This window comes from Mus musculus, chromosome 19, assembly GCF_000001635.26.
Source record: "Mus musculus strain C57BL/6J chromosome 19, GRCm38.p6 C57BL/6J".
Lineage (NCBI taxonomy): Eukaryota > Metazoa > Chordata > Mammalia > Rodentia > Muridae > Mus > Mus musculus.
Window position 1 is genome coordinate 15205492 of NC_000085.6, and position 7490 is coordinate 15212981.

A 7490-nucleotide genomic window follows, 5' to 3' on the forward strand; every position below is an offset into this window, starting at 1 on the left:
ATTTACTAAGAGCCCCTATTGTTTTGAGTCACTATAGCATAAACTCAAAAGTCTAAAGTCACATAGAACTATTATCTAAATCCAATGTAGTGAGACTCAAAGGTGAGTAATTCTGAGACAGGCTATACTTCAGCTGTGATCTCTGAAACAATACAGGAATCCAGTCAATATCTAGCATCCTGGTCCAGTTCATAGAAACCTGCAGGAGAACAGGCTCTTCAATTTCTCATGTCTATGTTTCTTGCAGAGTATTAGCAAGTTGAACTGGCAAATCAAAGATGGTTCAATAACACTTTGTTTATGTATGCTGTTCACAGACATGCCAATGGGGGGAGAGCAGAGCCAGACCAAAAGGACAGAAGAGAACTTGCAGGCATGGTAGTTTCCTCAGTGTGAATTACCAGTCACGCTCATGGCTCTTTGGTTATTGCTGTTAATTCAAACACTCTGAATACCTGCTCAGGCCCGTGTCTTATGACTAAGAATTCTTCCCCCTCTTTTATCCGTTCTGGATCAAGTCTTATTGACAAAAATTGAAAAATAATTGTTGTTCTTGTTGAATGAGACATGTTTGCTTAAATCTACTCATAAGGCAGATCAACCTACTCTATCATTGAGATATAGACAATAATTCTAAGTTTCGGCAGTCAAACACAGAAACTTCTTACTATAAAAGATATTTCCTAAATATATTCAGGTTTACAATTTTAGCATATTTTAATATACTAAGTAGGAGCTAACTTGTTCCTCGCATCAAAATCTTATAATCTCTCCTTTACCCCGAGACGTGGGCTTCAGTTTCTTTCAGTGTCACATGATTGTTTTAAGCAGGCATATTATCCTTTTATAATGATGTATCTGAAAGAGAATTAGAATCAAATAATAGGAATCTATATTATATGTAATAGTTATATTTCAGAGGTAGGAAAATTGGTAAAAGTGAATTTACATATCATTTCCTGGTAGCTCAGGTTTGCCCCTCCATTAAAAGAACCTTCTGTGTTAACCTCTGAGTGCCAGAATTATAGCAGTGTACTGCCAGCTGGTAGTTGCTAATCTTTTACAGAACAATTTAAACATAATTCTTAAATTTATATATCAATGAAGCTAATAGTAAGCATAGGATTTGTACATCATGGTAACAATAGGGACCAGGTAAGTAGGATCAGACATAATTAGCATGATTATAATTTAAGAATAAGAGTAAGGGCAGGCTGGAGGGATGGCTCAGTGGTTAAGAGCACTGACTGTTCTTCCAAAGGTCCTGAGTTCAAATCCTAGCACCACATGGTGGCTCACAAACACCCGTAATGAGATCTGATGCCCTCTTCTGGTGAGTCTAAAGACAGGTACAGTGTACTTATGTATACTAATAATGAATCTTAAAAGAAAAAAAGAATGAGTGGGGGAGTAGAATGGTAGTTTTTTGTTTTTCTTAAAATAAAATCTTAACTGTTTGATTTTACTAATGAAAACTCTGGAGTTAGTTGTGGGGAAAGTCTGCTAATTCAGAGAGGCAGAGAAAACACCCAGCATCCTTCCTCCTCCCACAGCAATACCCTCTTTTACTACTCATGCTGTCTCAAATATTTTCCTTCAAAGTCAATGTCCCTCCCTTCTACTTCCTGTGCATCTCTCTATCCATCCTCCTGACTTCCTTTTACTCTCTATGTTTTTTTTTTCCTTATTAATCCTACGTTCACTTCCTGTCAATTGTCAATTGGTTGCTTCCTTTGCCTCTTAACCTATGGTTGACTTTATTTAATCATGTTTATAATATTCAATCAGAAAGCTCTTGGATTAAAGGTATGCACTATGTCTGAGTCACACCACAAGTAAAAACAGTTTTTTCCAGTAAATAACACAATCTCAGGGTATGATTAAATATCCTGCAACATAGTTGAATTCTATTTAAAAGAAACAAATGCATACATGGTTATATTATCGTTTCTAGAAAATTAAACTGGAAACATATATTCACCACAGCTTATATTACAGATAAGTTGGAACTTACTTGTCAAATTGCACTCTAACTTCATTACTGATCTGAAATTATATACTTAATTTGTTTCTACCTTTATATGTGAAAGATCACCAGCTCTGACATTTCCTGTTTCTATGAGAAAGATGAGTGTTTTGACAACTTGAGTTTTGTTTTGTTGTGTTGTGTAGTATAGCGACAGTGACAGTGTCTTGTCATGTAGCCCAAACTGGGCTTGAAATTGTCCTTTCTCTGCCTTGCCCTCTCACCTGGGATTGATTACAAGCAGCAGCACCTCTCCAAGTTTAATTTCTCCTGGTTTCAGGTCTTTTGTTTTCCCGAGAAAAGCAGAAATGATAGCACTCAAAGTTGTTGAGACGATCAATAAAAACAGTTAGTAGGGGACTATTTTGCATTGTATGTAATGAAGCAGCATTGACAATAATAGCTTATGTGGTGTGTTTTTAATGCCATCTGCATTCTGGCAATCACTGCAGCTCTTTGAGGTACCTGGGAGCACTCCCCCTTTTCAGTGTCACTGTGCCAGGAAGCTTTCTCAGTGGAAGCACTGCTACTCCTCTGTTTCTAGCATAGCTGCTTTCTTAGACAGCCAACTTCACCCACCGACACATGAAGAAAAAAAAAATCTTGATCTCGTTATATTTTCAATTTAGCTTATTTATATCTACTTGGACAAAGCAATGTCGGGCCATTGCTGGAGGTTAACGACCCCCAACTCTTCCTTCCCACCCTCCACATACCCTGATCACACCAGGAAGAGTATTGCACCCTGTTGAACAGGGACTGCTTTATGGGTCATTTGAATGGCAAAGTTGTGAGTTACAGCCTATCTCAGCATCCCTCTCCAAGCCCAAAACTGTGCGTTGTCTTCCTGCCTGAGCCCAAAGGCTAGCTTCCTTCTTTAAAGTCATTAAGTGGACATTATTAATGAAAACTCAAGTGAAATTTGACATCAAGCTTTGATTATACCTTAAAAGGCAAGAAAACTAGAAAGTAAAAGCCTAATTCAATTGGTAAGTCGATGACTAAGCAACCTAACCTGTCCTCAAATATATTTCACTCAATGCTACCCACATGGAAGATTGCTATCAGTAATAGATTCCCGTTGCTCTTCTTCAGACATTTTATTCAGATCAAGAAAGAGATGCTTTATTCAACAGTTTGAAGCCATATTTGTGTTTGTATGGACACACAGGCCTGCGCAACCCTCCAGTGAGTGAGACTAAAGATATCCTTATCTTGTTCCAGCAGTACTGAGGATATGAGTGAGGTCATAGTCTCATACACTAGAAATGTACACTCCCCCTAACAAAAATCACTACACATCAAAACTATGGTAAAATATACTCAATACATCAATGTTTACTTCTCCAGTTTTTGACAGTTCTAGTTGTATAGTACACCTGAAAAGGGGATAACATTTGAAATGTAAATAAAGAAAATAGTCAATAAAGAATGGGATCAGGATAAGGAAAAAAAAGAAAACTGTATAGAACATAGGTCTTAAATTATAAGTAAATAAAATAATGAATATGTTGAAGAAAAAAAAAAGAACAATGTGTGTGGACAGCTCCTGTGTTTTGAGTCTCTGCCATTATCCAAACAAATGGATCTACTTCTACCAAATGTACAAGAATTATCTTATAACACCGAAGGAATTCAAGAAACCCTTTGCAAAAATGTAGGAAAATCAGCAAGTTGAATCATGTGCTATAAATGATATTCATATATACGTGTATATATGAATATAAGGTATAATTAAAGCTTGATGTCAGATCTCACTTGGGTTTCCATTATTAATGTCTGCTTAATCACTTTAAAAAAGTAAGCTAGCCTTTGGGCCCAGGTAGGAAGACAATATACAGTCTTTGGGCTTGGATACGGAGGCTACGATAGGGAGGCTACACATATGTATGTATATGTATTTCGCTATAACTGTGGTACTGTTGATACAGTTCAACACTCTCAAAAGAGACAAATTACAGTTGAAATTCTCCCTTTCTTAAACAACTCATTATTCACGATTTTCATGGCATTATTCTGAACAGTGTTTTCTGGCTGAAGAATCCAGGATCACTGAGATTTATCTGTGGCTACTAAAAAGGATGATCTCAGAGCTTGTGTTCTTCTCAGTGACTATCTCTTTTCAGCCAAAGAGATTTCAATAACAAAGCAGGAACACTCGCGAAAGCAAACATGAAAACCCACATTAACTTTCATTTTTATACTTTACACTATGTCCTCAAATTTCTGTAGTGAGCAAGTATTTCAAAATTGGAAACACACTTGTAAATAATAAAGGAGACATGATTTTAAATATCAGACTATGATCTAAGCAGAAAAAAATTGTAATAAATTGCTAAGATTCTTGCAAACACAATACCTTTGACTAATTCTGAAAAATGGCTTGTTTATTAGTAGCACCAACCCCCCATTTCTCCTTCTGTTGACAGAGTCAGGGCAGTTGACAGGTCCAGTTTTACTTAGGCTGATTTGAGACACTTATTAGTCAACCAATTTGGAGCACAATGTGCTTTGGTGGTCTAATGCCACCTCCGGTCACATATTAACCTCGTTTTGGCTTAAATGCTCCATTTAAATGGGAAACCTTATCCAGCTGGCAGGGGAATAGCACTCACTTTAAATTGGATATTATTTTGAATTACAGTCAACTCTGTAATTCAATTCAGTGTGATGTGGCTGCTAAAAAGCCAAGGATCTTAGACTGCATTAATAAAAGTGTAATTTCTGGTTTATGGGAAGTAATCGTCTTTCTATATTCTGATCAAACCACATCTGGAGTATTATGTTGAATTACAGGTCAACATTTTAAGGACTGCAACAAATTAGCATATATGACCTGAAGAGGAAAGGCAGGATGGCGAAGGGTCTGAAAGCTATTGCCATTTTTTTTTTTTTGAAGATTGGATGACAAGAAAGAGAACTAAATGATATAGAAAATATAATTCCTGTCCTCAAATATTTGAGCTGTTGACTGTAAATGAGAGAGAATGCTGCATTGTTCAGAAGTACCATATAGATGATGTATATGAAGGCGTGAAGACAATGAAATAGAACAATTTTCAGTCTCTTGCTGTTGGCTAAGACACAAACAGCTAGGAACAAACCAGTAAGTGGTGAATATGTCTACATCTCACGTGAGATGTCTGAACAGTTGATTTCCATTCAAAGATGGCCCAAAATACACAATGGAGTTAACATTGTAGTGTCCAAGAATGAACATTTTGTGCATTGAGAGCACTGACATTTTATATTGCTGGAAGAGGAAAAGGTGATATCCATTTCAGGAGACAGAGAGGTACAGGGGGGAATGAGAGAGTGTGACTTGAGCTCGTGTGTGTGTGTGTGTGTGTGTGTGTGTGTGTGTATGCATGTGCTTGTGCATGTGCGTATGGTTGGCATAAGACTACAGCCAGCTAGCCATTCTGATCTCAGACAATAGAGCAGGGGAAACTGCCCTGGGAAGCTCAGCCTGTGCTGGATACTGCGTCCAGGGGCTTAGCTGCTGCAGTGGTAAGAACAGCTGGACTGTGTACTCTCTCTGGCCTATAGGGAGGAGATGCTTCCTTCTGTGGGAAGGGTGCATTTTTGTTCCTACAACCTTGTTAACAAATCTGCCAAGGTAGACATACTGTGAGAGCCTGCATCCTTCCAGTGAGCCATAGTTTTTAATTTTGTAATAAGGTTAGATAAAGACAGTTCTGATAGAAAGGTCTAAGTTCTCACCACGGACCAGGTCTGAGGCTAACAGGAAAAAAAATGTCAGCTTTGAATTATCCTAGAAGAAACTTTGCAGAGGAGCCACTTAGAAAGTCATCTAGAGGGTTGGAAGAGAGTCTTGGACTCCGAGGTGTCTGAGGCGCTGTGAATGACTAACATGAGAGCAGCATCAGCATCCTTAAGCAAGTTTATATAAAGGTGTCGTTGGCCACAACACAGGCTCCTACTCTGAACAAGACAAGTATTGAAAATATCAGCCAAACCTGGAACCATTTACCCTGAACCATGGCAGGTAAAATATGCATCTTTGTGGGCATTCCACTTGATCCCATTCTAAAAACTGTTACTTGGAGTCTGGAAAGAAGCACAAGTGGGAGAGAGGCACAGAGAAAGACAAACATTTATTACATTTCAGGACTTCTAAGCCAGGGACAGCTAAGTTGGCCGATGGGAAGCACAGTAATGCTAGACTCTTGGTGATCACCCAGGAATAGACCTTCAAGATGGGCACTAGCCTAGTGTTAGAGTATTCACTAGCACGTGCAAATCCCTGTGTTGGATTCCCATCACTGAAAAGAAAATACATGATAGAAGCAAGGCTTTTATGATCAATAATAACCAAAGGTTGCCTTTTTAATTTCCAAGAGTCAGGTAATCAAAACACAGGAGCTGAAATGTCACCCAAAGACATTTTGGAACACAGAAAGAATGGAGTCCCTAATACAGCTTGGAAGGGACACTGACAGAGCAAATAGGATTATTTGCATATTCCTATAGAATTCCACACATACACACATGCGCACACACAGACTGACATAAAAAGCATACCTGTCACAACAAAAGAAGAAATTCTTGAAATAAATTATCTAAATATAGCATGAGAGGCCCTTCGTATCTGTGCCTCCAGCAAGGGGAATGGGCAAGAACAGCTTTCACAGGGCATAAGCTCTGATATAGCAAAGTGGCCCTAATGGCAGAGGCAGTATCCTAGAAAAACTGCCAATTCTCAGATCAACCATAGTACTAAAAAAAAAAAAAAAAAAAAAAGGTTGACTTTGATTTTATTATGTGTCTGCATGTGGGTATATGACCTTGAGTCCAGGTGCCCTCGGAGGCCAGAGGTGTTTGATCCTCTGGAGCTGAAGTTGCGGGCTGTGAGCCTTCTGACATGCGTGCTGAGAAATCAGTGTGAATTCTGTTAGAGCAGTGTACACTCTTAACTGCTGAGCTACCTCTCCAGCCTCTACTGTTTTATTTTTTGAAAACAGAGAGGCACCTAGGGTGCACAGTTCTTCCAGTGTCCCCGATGCATAGATTAGGATGTTGTCACCTAATGAAGGTGACACCTAACACAGGATCAGAGCTTCAGGACAGTAGAGCTGCGACTGTCTCTTATGCTGTATTTTTAAAATAGTTAGACTTTTGATAGCCATTTCTGAGAAAGTGGTGTCTGAATTTGGCTGAACTGACAAGGTATAGGGCATAGAATATCCCCATGGCAGGAATTGGATCTGTGTGCTGCTAGCCTCTCCGTGTGGGCTTGTTTGATTGGATTCATTTTCGAGGACTGAACTTCAAAATATATTTAAAAGATATTAGCAGCTAACCCAGAATCTCAAAACAGAAGGACCAGGGAAAGGATTGTACAGGTTTGTGTGGGATGTATAGAGAGGAGGCTTATAAAACAGTGAAATAGAGACAGACGTGGGTGATTTGGTTCTGATAAATGGCACCCCCTGCCCAAACT